This window comes from Protopterus annectens, chromosome 17.part0 (genome assembly GCF_019279795.1).
Source record: "Protopterus annectens isolate FY-2018-M chromosome 17.part0, PAN1.0, whole genome shotgun sequence".
NCBI lineage: Eukaryota > Metazoa > Chordata > Ceratodontiformes > Protopteridae > Protopterus > Protopterus annectens.
Window position 1 is genome coordinate 803,674,911 of NC_056751.1, and position 14,532 is coordinate 803,689,442.

Below are 14,532 nucleotides of genomic sequence, written 5' to 3' on the forward strand. Positions count from 1 at the left end.
TGACAGACGAGTACCAGTAGGAGTGAAAGGGAAGGTCTACAAGAGGGTAGTGAGACCAGCTATGTTGTATGGGTTGGAGATGGTGGCATTGACAAAAAGGCAGGAGTCAGAGCTGGAAGTGGCAGAGTTAAAGATGTTAAGATTTGCACTAGATGTGACAAGGATGGACAGGATTAGGAATCAGTATATTAGAGGGTCAGCTGAGCTGCCATGGTGGTGCAGTGGTTAGCATTGTCTCCTTACAGTAAGAGGTTCTCCCATTCAATTCTTGGCTGGAGCGCCTTCTGTGAGGAGTCTGCATGTCTTCCCCGTGGTCGAGTGACGTTAAAGACATGCAGATAGGTGCGAGCGTGAATGGGCATGCCTTCATTGAAGGTTAGGCATCGGGCTGGCAACTCAGCACCATAAAATCCACTGCCAATCATGAGCAGACCGGAGTGGCAACCCCTAACTGGGAAAAACCAAAAGACTTTTATATTAGGGGGTCAGCTCAGGTTGGATGGTTTGGAGACAAAGTCAGAGAGGTGAGATTGCATTAGTTTGGACATGTGCAGAGGAGGGATGCTGGGTATATTGGGAAAAGGATGCTAAGGATGGAGCTGCCAGGTAAGAGAAAAAGAGGAAGGCCTAAGATAAGGTTTATGGATGTGGTGAGAGAGGACATGCAGGTGGTTGGTGTGACAGAGCAAGATGCAGAGGACAGGAAGAAATGGAAACAGATGATCCACTGTGGCGACCCCTAACAGGAACAACTGAAAGAGAAGAGACCAAACAATATATTATAAATAAAGCATAATTCTCTTTCACCTTCAGAGAGTATTTACTAAATTTCTAGCAGACAGTGACTTTTACATTCTTTTAACACAGGGTAATTCACAGAGAAAAAAGAAATTGATGCCTGGTACATGCAGGCAGTATCTTTTTAAGTGTTGCACCCACTATACTCTGACTCACTTTCAGCAACTTAAGGTCCAGCTTTGCACACAGTATAAATTTATTAGCTTTGAACTCAAGTTTCCAACCTTTCTTTCATTGGAAAGGCTACCATTTGCTTGGGTGCTCTTTTCCAACTCATAGTTCATTTAAATACAGCAAAATCTCTCCAGCAGACTTTCCTTGTCAGTGCACCACTCATTAGCTGCTATATAATTCTCTTTTCTTATAAAGGCTCAGGATGACCAAAACAATATAGAAATGCTACTGGGTTTATATTTGTTAAGCAGTGTTTTTAACTTTTTCAGAACACCATAGAATATAATCTGTGTGTTGTTAGCAATTAGCACTTTACACACTTCGTTAGACTTCCACAAACAAAGACAGTTTATGCCGTAGTTTAAAACACAGTAAGGTCACCCTTTTCCAGTGCACATAATTCAGAATTGTCTGAATTATTTTCTTATAAGTGCAGTTCATGAAATTTGTATTCCATCAGAGTTTATCAGCAGACCTCTTTCAACAGTTCCTGAACAAAACAGCCATTATGCACAGCTCTGTTACGTAATCGCTCAGCAGTTTCATAAATAAACTACTTAGTTTGAAACATTCAATAGTATTTGTCCTTGCAAGTCTTTCAACCTTGTTCAGTGTTTACTATACTTACTTCACCTTTAAGAGTCCACTGTTTCTGTCTAGTTCAGTTTTGGTTGTAGTTGGGAGAAGTTTAAGGCTTTTGTTGAGAGTATCTTAACAATCAGACACATCCTGGAAAGCTGCATTCCTCTGTGGGCTTAAAGAACACACACTACAGACAGAGCACTTTGCCAGTAGTTTTATGCTCTAGTTTTATAATGAGGAAAACAAACTCAGGCAGAACAGTTTCAGGTAGCTTTACAAATTTGTTTCTCCACTTTCTTTACCAGAGGTGATATTTCACAGGGGCATTAAGTTCAAATGACATTTGCCATACTTGAACAAACTTTAATTTATTTTATCAGGGAATTAACTTCAAACGTAATGTTACAAACAAGCACCAATTTCTTCTTTTATAAAAGAAAGGCATATGCTTAAAACAGCATAAACTAAGGCAAACAAAGACAGTTGCCTTTTTCCACAGTGTGCCATGGTACTTTTATCAGTAGATTTGTCTGGGTTCCATTCATACTCCTCAACTGTCCAGATTTTCACAGAATGTCCAGATTTTTGCTTCATATTTTTGTCTGTTTGTCATACAATTTGTGATATTCTGGATTTTTGTGGCAAATTAGAGAGGACTGAATTCACTAAATAATGACAGGCATTTGAGTTTCCAACTTTATATCCTTCAGAAAATGCATGATAAATTAAGACCTTTTATTTTAACAACTTTTTTAAGTTTATAAGAGCAATACTTAAAATCTGTCCCTATTTTAGTGCTTTATCCCCCCATTATTTTTGTCTATGTCCAAATTTGTAGTGCTAAGAGGTTGACAGCTATGGTTCCATTCTGTATAGGCATTTCAGAATGCAACTATCTAGATCACTCTGTAATCATATAGGCCTCATTCTCGCTGAATTTTCCTACACTCGGCACTGCAGTTTTCCCAGACTGCAGTTAAAGAATTCATTTTTTAAGCACACGCATTATTACAAAACTCTTCTTGGAATTTCCTCTTCAGGTTGTCTTTACCCTAAGGCCAGGAACTCTCCCTCCATAAAGCTGATTTTCTTATTTAGGCCCTAGGCCTCAATGCACTCTTTGACTTTATTAAACTTTCTCTGTTTAGAAGAACCCAATATGCATTTCTCCTTAGCACCTCTAGGCCTCTGCCAATCTTGCTCTCATTCTCTCAGTCTTGAGTTTCACCTCCAACTCCCACTTATCACTTAAAACTGCTCTGTTCTTTTCACTTTCTGCATACTGGAAGGCATGGTTTCCTCCATCTTACCACAAATCTGATGAAAAGGGTCGCTACATCACTATGTCTCTACCTATGTATATAGATTAGATCGATAGATAGATAGATAGATAGATAGATAGATAGATAGATAGATAGATAGATAGATAGATAGATAGGTATAAATATATGGATGTAGCTATATAGATATATAGCTATATAATATATCTGCATAGATAGATAGATAGCTATAAATATAAATATATATAACCTACTCATTTTTGAAACATGCACATTTGTCTTCTAACTAACCCAAAAACGTATAAATGTTAGCGATGTTTTTTAGACTTGTACTCCTCTTTCTTACTGTAATGTTTTATAAACTTAATGTATGTATGTCTTTTATGTGAAGCTTTTCCCCCTGGGCCTTCACTGAGACAGGGCCTTGTGCCCAGTCAGACTATTCCGGTAAACAAATGATAATATATGGATCTTAGCAAAGAAATATCCAAAAATATATGCTTGTCTGCCTGCCTCTTCCACAGCAAAAAAAAAAAAAGACATCTCCTAAAAATGGATACATTCATATACCACACTGGCTTCTTTATTCTTGTTCAGCTAAAATAAATAAAATAAAAGCAGAAGTAAACATTAAAATTTAAGGCACAAATTCTCCTGTGGTTCTTAGCTTTAATTGTCTCTTTGCTTATAGAAGTTGAAATTAAAGTCTCAGCCATACCAATTACCTGGCATGCAGAAACACTCTTTTAAATTCTTTGTATGATTCATTTTAACTCATTCTTTCCAATAGAGGTTATGTTTATATTCTATCTTCCAATGGTTACATTCTGTGGCTTTCAGCAACCTCAATTTATATCTTCATAGTTCAAACAAGAGTTTATATCTCTAAAAGGAAAAGTTGCTAATGAATGTAAGTGGCAAACTTCATCACAACTAATCTTTACAGATGTCACATTCATTAGAGTCTAGATTATAAATTGGATTTTATAATTCACATTAACTCTTATTTACTTCTTTTTGACCAGGTTAGTCCCACTAGGCCAAGGCCTCTTTTCAGATGAGACCAGAGGTGGTGTTTATACTGACTAGGGGAAATTTAGCCGGGGCACAATAGAACTTCAATCTTTTCAAAGGTTGGCTAGCTAAGGGAAATTAGGAAAGAATAGACCGTAATAATGAAAATGCAATAATACAGAAAAAATAAACATGGGTCTACTTCATAACATTGAAATTTCATAACGTTGAATTTCATAACATTGAGACCATAACATCGAAAATTCAAAACACTGAAAACCCAAAACATTGAAAACTCAGAACAGAAAGTGTGCTTCATAACACTGAAAACTACATTGCACAAGTAAATAAGATCCCCTCCACCTACAACAACACCTAAATGAAAAACACACTTCCTAATATGTTTCTGCAGGGGGCAAGCCCCCTGCACCCCCCATGTGTGCGGCTCTGCTCCCCACACATCCTTGTAAATTAAATCTACCAACAACAAGATTGCACTACAGTAGAACAAAGTTAATTTGCTAACATAACTACTGGTGAGCTGAGCATGACAAGCGGACCAGGTATTAGATGGTCAGCCCAGGGGGAGTTAGTTTGAGCGGTTTGTAGAGCAATAATAATTGTTTTGTGAGTCATCTTTCATCAAACTGTAATGCAGTAGAGACCAGTTCATAAACAATAAGCAACGCAACAACCACAAAAAACACAAGAAACTCCTGTTATTGTGAAGAGATGAGAATTTTACCTCCATACCATTTAAATATTTATTTTCAACCCCAAGCTGATTGTGTGTTAGATAAACCAAAATGGAGACTGTCTACTGACAACGGTTTACTCCTCATACAACTAGAATACAGGTGACCCAATTTCACCTCCACCTCAAACAGCATATATATAGGTTAATGACATCTGCTTCAAGAAAAGAGTGCCACTGCCTAGCCCAGTTCTTAAAAATTTGCTACAAGTGATTACAGCCAGATCATGGTCAACTGGACCATGTGTAGGGTGATGCACTGACCCCTCCAGCTATACCAATATCCCATTACTTGGCTGTCTATTGTCAATTACAATAAAACAGTTTTGAAACATGCCATTGCCATCATGACTGTACAACTCATATATGTTTGAGAACAAGTGAGTGAATATATTCATAAATATTCGGAAAGAAACCCACTGCAAACCTCCTTTACCCTCTCAACTTCTTAGCTCAAATCAGAGACAAAGATACAAAAATCAGAAACATGTTTTAAATGTTTCTCGTATGTACTTAGAAAATTGATAGAATAAAAAGTTTTGCATTTGCAAGCATTTTCTGAAGGATACAAAGTCTATGACTCATGTCTGCCATTATTTAATGACTGTAATCCACAACAATTTGCCAGAAAAAAAAGCACAATTATTTACAAGGAATGGACAAAAATACCTCTCAACTTCTTTCCTCAAGAATTCTGGAAAAGCCAAATACCATTTTATTTTATCTATTTGCTAACCAGGTAAACTCACTGTACAATGTGTTCTTTTTCCAAGGCTAACTCAGGAGCACTGTCTGGGTGACTTGCTAAAAGGCACACACTAGGCAAATGGAGGTGGAAGGATTCAAACCCTACACATTTCATGTTAGGAAGCAGTTTGTTAATAGCTCAGAGCATGAAGAGCCAGACAACTCTAACTTTAATGCATTTTCTGAACAGCAGCTATGAAAATGATGACAAATATTATTGACTGAATGTTATTCTAAGTGATATTATCAGAACATGAAGATGTTAAGGATGGTCTAGCAGCTGGTACAGTGGAATAATGTTCTAAGCTGTCAGGGAGCTGCTTCTTATATCCAAGGATACAGGGTTTGATTCTTTCTAGTTCCATTTGCCTACTGTGTGACCTTAAGCAAGTCACGTAACCAGACAGGGCTACTAGTGACTAATACTGATCCCTAGTGATTTACTTTACCTGAATCTTCTAGGTGACAGTCTATAAATCCACCCCAGTCATCATATTCTATGTGTCTGATCCATTCAGGGGACTAGAACACACACACACCACTTCTGCAAAATGTAATCTCCCATGCAGCAGCTGACATCTTTCTCCCCCACAAAAAAAAAATCTGTCCTGAGATATCTCTTCCAGGTTATTGCAAGAAAGGTAGAACTGGAACAACTTTCTCCTGTGAGTGCTTCTTAGCTGACATTGAGCATTTTTATTGTTGTAAAACCAAGCCAGGCCTCCCTGTCAGCTCTGGGCCATAAGTAGTTGCTATGGTCACCTTGTACTGGATCCTTTTCTGCCAGTATCAGAAAGAGCTAAGCCTCTTCTAAATTTCCTTCTCTATAAATTACGTTACATGTTAACCTTTTTCCTCTCCAGCCAATTCAGACAAAGGGCCCTTGCCTACAAACTCAAATTACTACCACCATTCTAATTTTCCCTTCAGATTTCCAGAACCAGACAGAACTACAACATACCTTGCCTTCTCTGTGTAAGCACCACAAATATGTGATCCCTTTTCTACAAATCTGTAACAAATATTCCCTTCCTCAAATTCAACCCAACTTAAAAATACCTATGACAAGAAGCCTCATACAAATGCTTTAACCAAATATTATGTTTACATTTATTATATATAATATAATATTGTATATACATGTATAACCTAATAAATTATTTTTACTCCACTTCTTAAAGGCTGTTCACTAAAGATCCAAGCAATGTCCAATATATTTTCTGTCAATACTTAAATTAAAAACATTCATCATGCATCTTGCTCCCTACTCCCCTTTTAAAAAGAGGGGGAGGTATTTTCCCCACTATATGGAAGATATCACACATCATCCCACTTCACAAAGGAGGTAAATCAAATGACTTCTCTAACTTCCGTCCTATAGCACTCCTATCACCTATAGCTAAAATCACAGAAAAATGTATCCATAAGCAAATTCTAAGCCACCTTCTGCATAACAACCTACTTGCAAACTGTCAACATGGATTTAGACCTTCGCACAGTACTACCACAACCATACTCTCCTTTACCAACTCTATCAACTATAACCGTAACAATAACAACCTATCATCCTCTATCTTTGTTGACTTATCTAAAGCTTTCGACATGGTAAACCATAAACTTCTTCTGCACATACTAAATCTTTCTCATTTGATCCCCCTTCCTTAACTTGGTTTACATCTTACCTAGAAAACCGCCAACAGGCAGTTCTCTGGAAAAATGCACTATCCAATCTACTCCCTACATCTCTAGGTGTACCTCAAGGCTCTATCTTGGGCCCCCTTCTATTTTCCATCTTTATTAATGATCTCCAATTAGGTATCCCATATACCACCTGTATACAATATGCAGACGATTCTACTATTATCTGTACTGCTAATTCACAAACTGAACTACACTCTATCACTCAAAAAGCTTTTAACACTGTTGAACAATGGTTCTCTGATCGTTGTCTACTCCTTAACCCCAAGAAAACTAAATTGCTATTGTTCTCACCTACTCCTAGATCTGCCCCATTAAACTTTGCTCTCTCTTCCATTGATTGCACCCTCATCTCTCCTGAAACAACAACTAAACTATTAGGCATAACCATTGACAATAATCTCAGCTTTGAGACTCACATCAATAGCACAATAAAATTAGTTAATAAAAAAATCGGATCCCTTTATAGAATCAAACCCTTCCTTTCACCTGAAGCAAGGACCACCTTAGCCAGATCACACCTTATCTCTACACTACTTTATGCCTCCCCTATATACACTAATCTCTCCAAAAACAACTTCCTACCATAATATTGCTCGATTTGCAACTGGATCCTCATTTAAAACCCACCACTGCCTGAACCTAAGAAAACTAGGCTGGTTGGAACTTCAGAACCAACTCACACTTCAACAGCTCTTAATAGCTCACAAAATCCTTTACCAACCAACTAAAACACCTATACTCTCTAGCCTCATTTCACCTTACAATAACCTGAAACATCTACGTTCTTCCAACAAACTAATGATTAATACAACCAAACCCAATAACTTTGCAGGTGATTGTCTTTTTTCCAACTCAGTTGGCAAAATGTGGAACAAATTACCCTCTGTTATCCTGTCTTTGTCCTCCCTTCCACTTTTCAAAAAGCAGCTGAAAACTCATCTCAATAAACACTGGCTTTGCTCCTGTACCAACCCAGATTAACTTCCTTTTTTACCTCTCTGTCCTCTCTTCCTCCTAAATTCCTACAATCTCTGCTCCTTATAGCCTTGTTAGCTCTCCCTTAATGACATGCACACAGTCTTATGAAATACTCCTTGGGAAAAAAAAATCTACAAGTTTTCTTTCTCAACACATTTGCCTATTTTACTTTGTATTTACCATGACTTTTTATGTAATATGTGTATTAATTAGCCCTCATTTTACGCCTTACTATTTGAATTGTCAATCTTCATATAATGTATTTAATTACTGGAGCTTTTCTCCCCGGGCCTCTACTGAAAATGGACATATATCCAGCTAGACTAGCCTGGTCAACAAATGTAAAATGAATAAAAAATAAAATAAAATAAATAAATAAAAATGTTTTTAAAAAACATTTTTCCTCTCACACCTCTTCAGTATTCAATGTACTGTATTCTAATGTCCATGCCCAGAATTTGATGCATCTGCCTTGTAACTGAACCTATTTGCTCTGTGGGTATTCCAGTTGCTGCAGATGACTGGACAGATACATGCCAAAGGAAACATTATATTCAATGATTTCCCTAATGAGAGCTAAGGGGCACAGTGATATCCCTAGATCTAGATGCAATCCCTTAAGCCGTGCAATATAGAAGGACTTTTTCACAACAATAGATTCATGCTGGTCAAATATTAGGTCACTGTCCACATAAGTCCCCAAATCCCAAACAATTTGGTCAACTGTTAGGCGTGTATTGTCAGTGTAGTAGCTCCCTGGGATGGATGACTTTCCAAGGAATACAATAATTCATTTTTTGGTAATTTAGTTTCAGACCATGATTTTGCCACCAGTTATTTATATGAGGCAAACCTTCCTGCAGGATGGCGAAGTCATTTGGGGATTCAGTGAGTGATACCAACTTGTAGTCATCTGCAAACGTAGTCAGCCAGAGCCCTTTGGCTTTGGCTTTTACTTCAGAAAAGTATATGCCAAACAAGAGAGGTCCCAGCACAGAACCCTGGGGGACTCCTCTAGTGGCTGGTCTCTATGTAAAGATAACTTCCCCTGTTTAGATTATTTGTGTCCTATTTGTGACCCAATTGGTAATCCAGTGGGTGACATAAGGGTTTATTCCCAGTTTATTTAGCTTTTCTACTGTGCCTAAGTGAGGAATTGTGTCAAAAGCTTTACCATGTTGCCTTCATTCATTCCTTTGGTGATTAAAAAAAAAAGAAAATCCATGAGGCTGAGTAAGCATGACCTACCCTTGATGAATCCAAACAGAGACTAGTCCAGGGTTTGGAGGTTCCCTATGTCCTAACTGATTCATTCTGTGATAAGTCTTTCTATGGCTTTGCTTATGAGGCTGGTCAAACTTGTGGGTCTGTAATTGCCTGGGTTTGTGGAAGGTCCTCTCTTATGCAGGGGAATGAGTGTACCTATTGTCCATTCACTTGGTACAGAACTTGTATGAAGGCTGAGACTAAACAGTGTGATAGGGGTGTGGCTAAATCGTGCTACTTGCTATTTAAGATGCATGCAGGGATATTGTCAGGACCCATCAATGCAGTATTTTTAGCTTTTGATCGCACTTTTAAGACTTGATCTTACATGATAGCTGGAGACACGTCAGTTTCAGGTATATCTCGAGGAATAGATGGAGAGGAGACAGCTACATTCATTGGTCAACAGGTTAACTATACCTTCAGCCTCAGTATAGGTAACTTCATTCACAATCAGCTCAGCCCGTTGCTGTGCTTTTGAGATTACAAACATCACTAAAAAATGCCTTGTAATTGTCTTTGGCATGGGTAGCTATTTTAGCCATAAACTTGACTTTGGTGGATTTTATTAAGCTCCTGAGTTGTTTGTATATTTCAGTGACAAGGGCTATAACATACTGGGAATTATTCTTCTTACTTTGGTCAGAATTCTTTTCCTCTTATTATAAAGCTTGTTGATATTATGGTTCCACTATGTGGGTTTGTTTCTGGGGTTTGCCCTGCACTTGTTCCTATGAGGTACAGCTGCATCTATGCAGTGGTTTACATGCTGGTATAGTGTGATGGTGTACATTTCTCCATATTCAGTGGAATTAATTGGGTTTGGTGGGGATCTGAACTTGCCAACATATCACTCAGGCGTAGGTAATTTATCAACAAAGTCTACAACCAGCAATAAGGTCCAGGAATGAAAAATGCAAGCCAACCAAAGTTTCAATACTTTAATAAAACACAACAGGATTGAGCACTTTCGTATAAAAATACTTCATCAGAATCAAATGCATGAGCACAAACACCATCTTTAAATACCCATCCCTGTAGTCACATGATTCATGCAGCATAGGTAACTGCTTAAAGAAAAAAAACACTAAAAAATACATGACAAGTATTTCCTATCTAAAACATTTTTTAAAAGACTGTTTTTAAATGTACACACCACACATTAATGACACAAAAATAAACTTTCACAAACCTATACATAATTATTAGTTTCTGCTAAAAAAATATATTATTTCTTAGACAATGCCTGATAAACACACACATGAATTAATATTAGCTAAACAATATAGGATTTAAGTTTTAAGACACTAGTTATTGAATCTAGTTTGTATTAAAGAAGATTTGGCCCCCCCTTTGAATGACACCAAAAACTAAGCCAATTATTGAAGTCAATTATTTTTTGTTGATATCATGGCATCATCCTTGGAGAAGGTTGAATGCTGCTCAATGCTAGGCTTATACTTCCCTTGGGCACATAGCCTGAGAGCTCCATCATGTCTTTCTTCATACAATCCAAAGAGGTAAAACTCAAGTCATTAACACCAGCATAAATTATGATAGAGCAGTACTAGTACTTGTTGTTCATGGACTTGAGTGCATGCATGATCTGATGGTTCCTGTTGCTAGACAAGCAACTAACAGCCCCGCTTTCCTTGCTCAGCCTGGTAAGAGGCATATATGCATGCTTTAAAATGAAGTCACTATAACAAGAATGTTTGGTTGGGTCAATGCCTGCCTTATAGGCTCAGCATCTGTGACTTTGGACTTTCTTGTGCTATGTGAGGAAGTAGTCTTAATATGCTGAGTGTGCTTTGAGCCTGTATTGTGTTTTGGAGTTCTTTGAGGGTTAGGCAAGTTAGTCTTTTGAACCTCAGCATATGTTGGATTATGTGTATTGTGATGGCCTTGGAGAGGTGTGATGTGTGGTGTGCTGTTGACAGTTTTGGTGTCTTATGTTGCCTGTGTGTGAGATTTTTGCCTCCAAGGATATTTTATATGTTTATTTATTTTATTTATTTTATATTACATTTGTTTACAGAGTAGGTTTGACTGGGTACAGAGCCCATTTGCAATGGAGGACTGGGGAGAAAAGCTCCATAACAGTTCATAATAACATAAAAAGTTTACAAAACAAAAAAATACAGTATAGCAAACATTAATTTACAGCAAATAATAAATGCAATAATAATGAACAACAACAATAGTGTATACCGATTAGACAAGGAATTTAACAATAGTATAAAGTTAAGGTGATTTCCATTGATAATATGTATTTCTAGTTGTGCAGTAGATGTTGACTTTGCAGTTATCTTGGCAAATTGTTGGACTGTCTGCCAGTTTTAGAATGTTTTAGCTGTTGTTAGCAGGTTATATTATCTGATGTAGAGAAAAAGGTGAGGGGGGTAGAGAGGAGTGGAAGGCAATGGAAGTTTGAGAACAAGGAATTTGTTTATGTAAATTGGATGTGATCTTGCTGAAATGTGTTTTAGAAGGTGGTAAAGGTAGGAGCGTGGGGTAGGTAGAAAGCTTAGAGTTTATCCAGGGGTGTGGCAGGAACACATTCAGTTTTTGAACAAGTGGTCTTTAAGCAGCATCTTGAAGTTGAATAGTTATAGTTGATAAGATTGACTGAGGGAGACTGTTCCAGATTTTGGAGAGATAGTTAGAATAAAGAGAGTCTCCACCCTTGTTATTAGATTTAGAAATATACAGAAGCGATTTATTTGAAAAGCAGAGGATACAATTATTAGTACCCTATAGTAAATGCCCAGAGCCTGTTGTTCCTATTTGCCACAGATACAAAGCAAAGTTTAAAAACAAACCTCACTGATGGAATTCAGTTATAAAGAAACTACAATAAAAGGTAAAAAGTTCATAGTCTTAAAGAACAGGACAAAAACTCAGTATGCTAAAATCAAAACCCAGACGGTTAACAAAGAACTTGAAAGCTAGATCAAATCATGCAGAGCTAATTATGAGCTAAAAATTAGGATGTCAGCAAAGAGAAAAACACAAAACATTATTTAATTATGTAAGTAACCTCAGAAATAATACCCTATATTGCACCAAGCATATCACTAACGGCATCACCCACTCAGAACCTGAGGATTTAGCTAATATGAATGCAGATAAATTCAGCTGTCACTTCCCTCTTCTGTCATATACAAACAGCCCTTTATAAAGTATTCAGTTCATACTGCCACCCCATTAATTACCTCTGAACTTGTACTAAAAGTACTGACATAAAAAATACCAACTTTATGGGTCCTGATAATCCAGTGTTTTCTTGGGTAGTACAAAATATCCCCATCAGACATCTCTTTTCAGCCTCAGCATCTCTACTGGGTACATAACAGAAGCCTGAAAAACAGTTGTAATAGTTTCTCTACACAAGGAAGGCCCTGGCACAGACTCTTTCAATTAACCTATCAGTCTCACCAGAATCATTCACAAAGTGATATAATACGCCATTATGGTCCTTATAAACAGGGGCATAGAGAACCAACAATCCATAGACCCAAACTAATTGGACTTTTAAAAGGTAGTTCATGACTACTGAACCTAATAGATTTCTCTGAAAGAGTCACAGAGTCACTAGATGAGTGTTCTCCATGCAAACATCTTACCTTGATTTATCTAAGGTTTTAGACACTATACCATGCCATGCTATTATCAACAACCTGGTCAAACTCAGTATAAATCCATACTGAACCAACTGTATTGTCATCTGACTGAGTGATAGATATTAATCTATTAGGGATAATAGCATTCTCTCACACTAGAAACTTCTCACCAGAGGTATAACTTAAGGCTCTGTTTTGGGACCACTTTTATTTGACATGCATTTCTCTGATGTTAAAGGTGACATTACACACCTCCAGATGACCAAATTTGCAAATGACTGGAATTATCATCAACTCTCCTGAAGACACTCAGATTCTCCCAAAGATCCTACCATGGACAAACTCACGGTGTTTGGATCATCGCAATGCTCAACACCAAAATGTGCAGCACTGCAGTATGGAAAACAGGAACTCTTGCACACCTACCATATAAATGATTCTCTTCTTAAAACATACACTGTTATTAGAGATGTGAGTACATTGTGGATAATTTGAATACCATGTATCCTCTGTCATTAGAAAAGCCTTCTGCCTTGCTCACCTGATTACAAGGGGCATCCCCTCTTGATGAAAACGGGTCATCATTTCCCTCTTTTCATCCTTCATTTGGCCCATACTAGAAATCAATGTTCCTTTGCAAATGTACCTGCCAAACACTGAACCTAACTTGAAAATCCCCAATGATTCCTAAATAAAAAATATTAGATAGGAGTTCTTTAGGTCATACTGAACATCTAAAAGCCCAGTCTTTCTTCTCTGTCTCCTACAGACTCCTACTGGGTGATCATTACCTGGCCTATGAAGCTAGGCAATGGTGTAAAACACCTAAACTTATTCACCCCCATTGCAACATGTCATGCACACTTAAGGAATATTCATAGCCTTTGTAATCACTAAACATAAGTTATGACATATAGATAATAAACATTTGCTAAGCAAGCCTCATCTAACTGCAGCAATGCTGCATATTGTGTTTCTTATAAAGTTCAAGCTGAAACTGCAATTAAACCACCATCCATAAGACTGCAATCAAGAGAAAAGATGTGGTTCATTAAAAATACAAAAAAAAGTGTTAATAGGGAAGAATATTCAAGAATGAAAGCACAGAAAAAATACATTGTAAGCAGAGGTGCTTGTTCTGCCAGTACATGAAATAAGATGAAATGGCCAAGATATCTGCAAAGACACAAAATGTAACAAGGAAGGTAGATTTAATAATATATAAGGTGAGGAAACAAATATATGGCATATAAAATCACAAATGACAGATTCTGAACTGTTACAGAAAAAGGTATGAGGAAAGTAGACACTATGGAACATAAATGTTCAGTACTGCAAGTCAGAAATAAAGCAAGCCAACAAAAATAATGTGTAATCCTATGATTAGGGTACTAACTAGAAATACTGAGCTCACCAATACAGTGCTGTACTAGATGGAAAGTATTGTCTCATATCTCTCAACTTTTTAACAGAAGTATTCCGGGCAAAGTCAAAAATAATGGGGGGCAAAACCTCAAAACCAGGGGCAGATTTGAAATATTTATAAACTTTGAAAGTTGCTTGAATAACATGTTTTACATTATCAAGCATTTCTTGAAGGATTTGAAATTTGAAG